Below are 10,058 nucleotides of genomic sequence, written 5' to 3'. Positions count from 1 at the left end.
TATTTCCTCCAGATAGTAACCTACATCAGATCCTCGGTCCGCCCAGAACGGGTCACGATCGTCCGAATCACAGACCTCCCCAGGCCAACAATAGACGTTTCATTTAAGGCCTTTCCCCGGTGAGCTATTATGTCACCGATCATAGCTCACGAGCTCACCAACGAACCATGACGTCGCCGATACCATTTGTTGCTCATTGAGCTAGCTCTGGAGTTGAGCAGTTTATCATCCCTGATTACCCCATTAGGGTTGCCACATGTTCGGCTCCCAGCGAATTTGTCTTGTCTCTTTATAGCGTTTGTTTACTAAACCATATTCGTGTCTCCGTTGCAGCCTCATCACGAGCGTGTGTCAGCACGTACGTGGTGAAATAGCTGAAATACTACTTGCCTCCTCGGATTATTTCTAATACGTGGCTTGGAGAAGCCTTCGACGTTTCGTCTACAACATAATGAAAGATTCATTAAAACATAACATGTTTCGCTCTTTTTTGTTCGTAGTTTAAAATAGAGGCCTATGTAAACCATAATATAATTTACAAGATTGGCTACAACATTAAACATCCTCATTTCATTTTAAGCTGAACAAAGGTACTATTAAAAGGATATAAAATTTTAGTATTCATATCATAGAAAATCATAAAAGTAAATGAATAGAAACGTTGGAAATCTTTATTATTGGGGTAACAATTAATTTATTCTTCGTTAACTACGATTTTCCTCCATGCAACTGCATGAAAAGTTCAATGTTAATTAAATTTTTATTTTATTCTAATACAGATAATAACTGGCAATCAAAAAATTAAAAGATACTAGAAAGATAATGACATTATAAGAAACGCTATGTCCATTAATACCTCAATTCGTACGACCACCACAGAAATAAAAGCCATCTCCCTGTCCCAATTCAAACCGCAATTCTTGTTTTAAACGTTTTAAAGAAATCTTGAACCCACTGTTGCACTGTTTATTTGTCGAACTGTTGTAGGTGACCTGCAATTTCCTTTAACTCCCAAAAGAAATTGATGTAGTTAGTAATAAAGTTTATAAATAACAGTTCAATTCATTTTATAGCAGTGTTGGACAAAATGTAATTTCAATTACATTTGACTATAATTACTTTGGTTAAACCTGTTTAATAAATTCGAAATGTTTAACAAACGGTCCGCTAGTACAAAATCGCTCCAAACAGTTTTTCTCGGGAACTATGAACGGTCTGGCGCTCTAGTTTTCCTTTGTTACAGAGTATAATATAACATATATTTTAACTTATTTAAAAAAAAATAAATAAAACCATTAAAAAATGTTAGGTGTGTTTAACAAGAATCTGAAGCTTTAAAAATTTTAAAAACTAGATTCGACCAGTGATTGTAATTTCGGACCATTATTTAATATTTCTAGTTCATTAAGTAGATGGAATCATTAATTGATCTTGTAAATAATATCTGTAGATTCAAATTTAAATTACGGTAATTGGAAATTAATAGTATAAGAAATTATAATAGTAATTGCAATTACTTTTTCCTAACACTGATAACAAGAAAGATAGCTCGTGAGAATTTATTCCTAATGAAAGTAATTTCTGTAATGTTTTCGTGTGTGATTTGTCAAGTAACGAACAAATTTGTGTTGAAACATAATCGATCTAAGAGGTTATCTGATTTTTATGAGATTTACATGGGTCTGTACCTTTTTGGTACAAAATCGATTTTAGCAGATTCTCACAACAATCAGAAAGAATGTTGGAGATAAGGATAAAATTGGATGAGTACTGTTATAAATTTTATCAGATTCCCTCACCTACTTTCGCTAACGAATACGAAAAATCCAGATAGGGGAAACCTGTATTTCAACAACGGCTCGACCATTAGATTCTATGTTTCATAAACCATTAACCTTGAAATACAGGTTATTATCTTCCCAATTGAAATCTTCAAAAAAAATTATAATTTTGAGAAAATTTAATTAAAAGGAATTATGTATATTATTCGTTGTAATTATTTTAAACACGCAATACCTGATTATGTATTCATGGTGTCACGTTCATTAGGCTCATAGTACAATCATTTTCCACATTCATATGTTTAATGAATGACATCCGCTACAACCAATCCTACAAGGAAAACGGTCGTTCATAAATGTAAAAATAAAAAAAACAAGACTTGGAATCAAGGAATTTGTTTGGATCAAGACAAGTGATTACGACACAACCGAAAGTAGAAACTCCTCAATGGAGAAATTCAGAAATGTGGAATATTAAGCAGAATATTAAGTGTTTTTATGATTGTAAAGTAACAGGAAATTCCTTATAGGCCTTCTGAAACAACAAAAAAAAACTTAATCAATTAACTACAGGACCATTCACCTGGATCATTACGAGACATCGACCATAGAGGGTAAGGTGAATGATGCAACTAAAGTCTGATTATTATGCGACAATTTTTTTTTTTTTTAATCAAATATGGAATATGGTAAGTAACTTTGTTATTCTTAAAAAAAAAAAAAGAAAGTATGAGCTAGAAACCCGCCAAACCTTGTGGCTTTGACACCCGCCCCCGCCAAACGTCACTCCCGCGATAACTCCTTATCTCCCTCGGATGGATTATTCATGAGGGATACGCCAGGCTGACAGCTCCAGATTATTTCATTAGTCACAGGGTTTCTTATACTGATAGCTCGGGGTAATTAGATGCAGAGTTTCCATTTAATACCAGAAACTGAATATTAAATTAATCTATTAAAAATTCTATTCACGCAATAATTTATTAAGAAATACAATTTTATACTTTTTAACAAATTATAACTAATTACTATGGTTTTAGAAAATATCTGTATCATTTGAGGCCAACACATCATTTGTTTTCTACATTTCTCATTTCTTATAGCAAACAAAATCTGGTGTAGTGCGAGCATCACACAATATTCGTTTATCATATCAGTCTAGATTGGTTCTCATGTATTGTGCCGATCGATGGGCTGGTATTGAAGTTATTGCTATTTTAGTAGTTTAAAAAATAAATAAATAAATAATCTACAGACAGGAGAAGGTGAACATTATGGATAAATAATTTTCTTTAGTTAAAAATATTCATTAGAACCGTTTACCCAAAGATAGCGAAGCAATCGAGATAGATCGGTTAGTCTCGGCTTTTCAGTTATAATTGAATATTTATATTTTTTATTTATTCATGAAATTCTTTGATATTTTGTATTTATTTATTTTTTATTTTTGCTTACAATGAGTGCTGTTTATTTTTATCAAATAGGCAATCAAATATTTAAAATCGTTATAGTCGTTTTCGAGAAAATAAAAAAAGAAATTGAAAAATCAATTAGGTATGAAATATCAAGAAGTTTCTAATAAAAGCCATTTCATTTATTACAATATTTTTCTTATTTAAAATTATATCTGTTTTTTTTTCACAATACCGGCACAGGCTGAGATAGGGTAAAGTTCTTTTGAAATTTAATTATATTTTGTTATATGAAGGACTCCTCAACAGTCGGAAAACATAAGGAGTAGTTAATTCAAATATTTTACCAAACGACTGACATGGAATCCACATACAAGACTGAGGAGACAGGAAACTGCTCGTCGATTCCGACTATTACAACATCCGACTATTACAACACTAGAAAAACGATCTAAACTATCAATCCATTACAAAAGACTGATCTACATGACTATTATAAAGATTATCTGGACATACGGTTTTGAGCTTTGAGGCTCCACTAAACCATCAAATTCCTACCGAATTTAAACGTTATAGTTCAAAGCCCTTCGTAAAATTCTTAATGGTCCTTACTTTGTCACAAATAAAGTCATCTATCAGGATTAAATGTCTCATATGTTGTCGATTTGGCCAGAACCAGATACGAATCCTTCCATAATAAACTTCCCAATCACCCAATTCCATTTGCTTCAGACTTGGCTTTTCCTTCATTACCTAATAATCATCTTAGGCGTCTGAAAAGAAGATGGCCTCGAGATGTTTTCCTCTAGAAATGTTATTGAAGTTCTGTCAATCGGTAGATTCTCCACATGTTTGAATCATGTCACTATGCCCCTTACAGCAAATTTACTTGTTGTATATATGTTTATACAGTTGTAAATAACAATAAATAAATTATAAAAAAAATATATATTTTACCTGAATATAGAAGATAAAATAGAAGAACATTGAAGACAAATAATGTTCAACCATATTTTAAGATGTTTGACCATATGATACGTTATTGCTAATTAGGTAATTTATATAGGGCTTAATTTTCATATGGAGAACTAACTTTCATTATTGCTCTATTCTTTAGATTCCTTTATCATAACTGAACAGTGGATCTTAAGAAAACCGTGCGGCTCTAAGAAATCGGACCCAGAAGGAGATGTCCAATGGAGTACAGACAATGCAACGCTGCGGTATCTGATAGTGTAATAACGGAAGTGTTCTTCGACTACTTGTTATACCTTATAGAGAACAGCCATAAATATCCTGCCTCTGGTGCACCCTCCGCATTTACAATTCCGACTTCGCAATGTATATTTCACCAGGACATGGCTACTTTCCGTATAGATCCTGCAAGCTCGAGAGTGCGGGTCGCAGCGCTCACCAAGAACCTAAGAATAGTGAACATAAAATCCCTTTTATTTTACTTCTTCATGGTTTATAAAAGTCAGTGGCGCTAAACGCAACAATGATCAATGTTCAGTTTTAGCGTGTTTTTTTTCTGTCAAAGATTATTACACCTTAAGGAAAGCTTTGCTGTTTCTTCTTTATCCCGAATAATATATGGATGCTTTGCTTTTTTTTTTGTAGCACAACTAAAACAGTGTTTTTTTTTTTCCTTACATCTTCCAAAAATACCGAAGTTTCGCCATGGAGGCACTTCTTCATTTTCTGTATTTGAAATATAAATAATCACTTCTAGTTCTACAACCTATGTTCCAAAGTTATTTTTATTTTAAGGAATTTATACCCCTTATATTGTTTCTTTTTGGTTTGTAAGTAACAGCCAATTACATCGGGAGTTGCAAATAGAGAAGAGGATTACATAAAAAAAAGGTTCATGAAGTTCCACTCCCAGTTACCTACAGTTAAAGGAGCAGTGACCTACAGCTTGGGAAATCCAACCTCAACCCGAAGACTGATGCCCAGGCTGCTGCAGGACATCCTGTTATAAATTATATATTTATCAATTTTGTTATTGTCACTCTAAAATTTTATTTTCTCTTAATTTTTTTTTCTCTCTTCATATTTTTCTTAAATTCACTTTCTTTTTTTTCCATTAGAAGTCAATTATTTATGTTTTTAAATCCATGTCATTGTTTTTGTTATTAATTTTACTTTTATCTTTTATTAAGAATTATTATTTTAATTTATTTATTTTATCTATTTTTTTTATTTGTAACATTGTATATAGTTTGGGGTATCTTTTGAGACTATACCCCCTCCCCCCGATAATCAATTCTTAAAAAAAAAGTGTACCTCCTTTACCAACCATGTAAGGCCCACTGTACTCATTCTTGAACAACGGTAGAAGTTTTATCGTTTCATTTTTTAAAGATTTTTTTTTAGGTATTAATAGGTTAATTTTGACTTTTTTATATTTGCACTGGGCATAATAGCCAGAAAATTTATATTAATAAAGGTGAAGCTGTGAAACTAAAATTTATGATTTAGATGGTCGGGTGAACCGAAACGTTAGACATATAATGTAAAAAATAATTGTTGAGACTGTTTGGATATCTTTTGTTATAATTAATAAATGTTATTACTGATTTACGTGGTTAGACGTGCCTTCTCAAAAAAATTTTTTTTGGTCCAAAGGCAATGTAAGATTTTGATTTAATAAATAACAATAATATTCCGAAATTTTACTATATTATCCGGAAAATGTTACTTTTTTTTACTCTAATTATTTAAGAAGTTTTTCTCTTTTGTCATTGCAAATTTTTATATTTTCATTGTAATATCTGTTTTGTTTTTCGACTTTTCTTCAAATATCGTATAATTTACAGGGAAAATAAATGTCATATATATTTTTTTTTAAAAACCGGCAAATAACAAAATGAAAAAAAAAACAACTTTAAATATTTGATATAATTTAATAAAGAATTGTTGAGAGAATTCGAATATCTTTTGTTATAATCAATAATGCTAAGTGTTATTACTGCTTTGCTTTGTAAGACGTGCCTACACAAATAATCGTTCTTTGTTATATAGAAAAATGTAAGATTTTTGTTTAATAAATAACAATTATATCCTGAAATTTTACTACTGTATCCTGGAAATTTTTATGAATATATATTTTTTAATCTAATTCTTTAAGGTCTTTTTCTCTTTTGTCATTGCACATATAAAATTTTAATTGTAATTTTGGTTTTTTTTTTTCGACATTTCTTCAAATATTATATGATTTAAAAGACACACATAAGAAATTGGAAGATTAGAATAAAGTTTGTCGGAAATGTTAAACAAATTTTATATTTAAAACGTTTAAATACTTCTTCTGGAAAAATTGCCATCGTGTGAAATATGTCACAGTTCAAATAAAGCAGCGATATATTCATCCACCCTCGTTTCTGTTTTTCAAATTCAATGATTACACCAAAGCCAAAAATATAATTCAATTGCTGAAATATATCATACTACTGACATTAAAAAACATTAAACAGATAAAAAAAAAATCTCGCTCCTTGATGAAATTAATTTTTTGAGTAATGTATTCCACCTACATATTAATGGTTTGTTTATGCAAAATTTTAAGGAAATGAGTTCCTAGTACACATCCTGCCTGTCACGATTGGCGTCACACCATATCTGGTCAGTTCAAGTCAATGTAACATACTTTCGGAAGATGGCACTTGGCAAACCGTGAGAAGGTGAAATCAGGATACAGGTTGAAGAAGACGTGGTATCATCACAAAATTCAACTGTTTTGACAAACATAGGTGAAAGTTGAATTTAATTGAATGAGTTAATTCCATTTCAGTATTTTTTTTTATTTCGAAAATGAAATCTGTTTGGGTTTAAATGCTTAAATGTATATATTAATAATAATAATAATTTAAAGTCGAAAAGATAAGCTATATCAATTAAAAAAAACACTCGAAAACCTTGTCTCTGTTTACATATGAACCTTCAATACTTTTTTCAAGGTCAGCTCCAAAACAATGTTCCCACAAATGTATTGGTTTGCCCCTGAACTTTTATTGTCGATTCAGTGAAATGAATTGTCATTTTACGGTTTGTTGATTTTCGAGCTCAAAAACTTTACTTGTGCATTTCAACCGTTCCAATACTTTAACTTCAGTTGTATTTTACATTTATCGTAAATCCACATTTTATAGCCTCTTAAATTATGTTATGAATTCATCATTTAAATATTCTTCGGGAATACTTACGAAAAAATTTAATGCCGTTGATTTTCCATTTATATTATCTAAGATGTTTACATTCAGGTTAGGATAAAAAAATTCTTTAATCATGAAATAGAAGGAAACAAGAATCAATTTAAGGTTCTTTGTAATGTGCTCCAATAATGGTAAAATTGAAAGCCAAAATATGTCGATATACTATGCTTATGATATATGATAGTCGATATGATAGTTTTTTCATATAATAATGCTTTTAGTAAAAAGGCTTTCAATCACACCGTAACTTATCCTTCTTTTTCACATTCAATAAAAAATGGCTTGAACATAAAATATCAGTTTTAACCAGGTATATATTGCATCATTACAAATTATTTAATATTTTACTGGCATTGATTATATTGTTTACATCTTATGTGAGATATTAGTTTAATCCTAAATCTCTTATTAGATGTGTTTCCTCTACTCTTTGATTCATTCGAAATCTAAGCTGTGCTCATTCGCATAAACAATATAATATTAGCTAGAAAATCCATGCAACACACAATTGGTAAAGCTGTGTAATTTATACTGTAAATTGTACCCGAATTATGACCTCATAGCTAGGCCGTACATAAATATATGTTTTAGGCAAGCTACGAATTTTTTATGGGAATTTGTTCAGCTGTTCGCTAAAAAGACATGTAGACGGATTAAACATCTTTCTCAATAATTTGAGCCCAAATTGTTCAAAACATTTTTGGAAAATCATTGTGTAATTTAGCCAATTAAACCTATGAATTGGTTGAGTGTTTAGTTCAAAATATGTTTTATAAGCACAGATGGACAGACTAAATTTTATGTAATCGTTTTCGGAATCTTTAGCTTGACTCGTTTCAAAACAATCACGATGTCTAGTTGAATTATTTGAGCCAACAATAATAAAAATTAATAACACAAAATTTGTAAATGAATATGTAAGACATTAGAGGTTATACATGCCGTCAGAATTTTCGATACCGAGTTTTCAACTGGATATATAAATCTTAAAGACCACTGATAAAAAAAAAGAAGAGAAATATATATGAATATGTCTAATTAAATCCTCTACAAAACAAAAATATAATAAAATCATTTTAATTCAGATCTCCAATAAAAAAGATATGGGATACTAATGTTTGCACGGTTGCTTTGTCGAATTTGGCTTAAAGTTAATGGTATTATTTTTCTTTAGTAATCCGAAATTTAATTTCCAAATAATGCTTGGATCACTTCAGATACTCGTTTGATGGAAGATTAAATAATCCAAATATCTAAACAACTATATTAATACAAGTAGAATCATTGTCGACCCATTATTAGTGAAGATGTTGTAAGCAATAATGTATTTGGTCTTAGCAGCTTATGTGGTAAGGAGAGTTGTGTGAGCAGACATACCAGATATTCCTTAAACCTGGTTATGAAGGGTTTTGAAAGAAATTCTTTTAGCCATAGATGGAGAACATCTCAAACAGGAATTAAAAGCAAAAGACTAATTAAAAAAAAAAGAAAGATTTATCAGTTTTTTTCTGTAACCTATAAAATATATAGTATGACTATAGCCGTAACCGAACAGAAGTCGGAACCATTGACAGCACCGAGGAGACCCGAAGTGGCTCGCCCACACCGCTGCCGCCCCCGGCCGACCTGATTCGGTAATTATCGACAACGGTTTTATTATCATAATTAGATTCCAAGAGACAATGGGAGTAGGCCCTCCTCTTTGTATACAATGCTCCATTGACAAGAAGAGGTCGCCTATAGTTGGCTCCCAGGGCGACACTCTACCGGCTAATACCAAGTATCTTGGGAGGTTGTCTTCAGAGGTGCTGAGGAGTGTCATACCAAACGTGTAATATTGGACTGACTATTTATGATCCCCACGATGGTGTTACCTAAACCAGATACATAATGAATTTTGATAGCATTTTTTAAAAAAAAGTATAAATCACTATACACTCTTCTATCAACTAAACGGTTGTGTACTTAGCTACAAGAATAATTCAAAGGTGTATCTGGACTCAAACATTTCCCCCTCTAGCCACGGCATTTCCTAACTTCTTATATTCACTTACCAATGGAATATACAGTAAGGAAAAATTTTGCAACCTAGATAAATTTATAATTTGTGTATTCGACGGAAATACACGTTTTGAGGTCAGTGAGTACTTGAACTGCCAAGCTCAAAAATGAAAAGACGTACGAAAAAGAATTTTTTTTTCTCTGTTTCTCAGAGTTTATGGCTCTGAGAATTTGCAGGAACGTTTATAAAATCTGCCTACTGAAAGTGCCACTTTAAGGAATCGATTTGAATTTTCAACAATACTTTATTGCAACTTAAATGCAAGCTTAATGGATTTTGATTAAATTCGATAAATCAATATAAAATTGAATGATCTATATTAATATTAGACAAATCTTATCCTCATTGAAACAGTCTAATAGGATCTAGATGAGGGATTTTGAAATAATTTGAAATAATCCCTAATAAATAAAAGTATCTTTAGTTTTACATATTTGCAGTTATTAATCAGTACCTATTGTTAGTAATAATAAAAAATGTATTATTATTATTATATGGGTGACAGAGCATGGAAGTCTAAGTCCTCTACTACTAAGTCCTCGAAGGAAATAAGTTGCACATTTCTTAACGTGTTTTTTTCGTAAGG

The sequence above is a fragment of the Halyomorpha halys genome, unplaced genomic scaffold, assembly GCF_000696795.3.
Source record: "Halyomorpha halys isolate HHAL.00 unplaced genomic scaffold, Hhal_1.1 Scaffold1714.1, whole genome shotgun sequence".
NCBI lineage: Eukaryota > Metazoa > Arthropoda > Insecta > Hemiptera > Pentatomidae > Halyomorpha > Halyomorpha halys.
Note: the sequence above shows the minus strand (reverse complement) of the source record.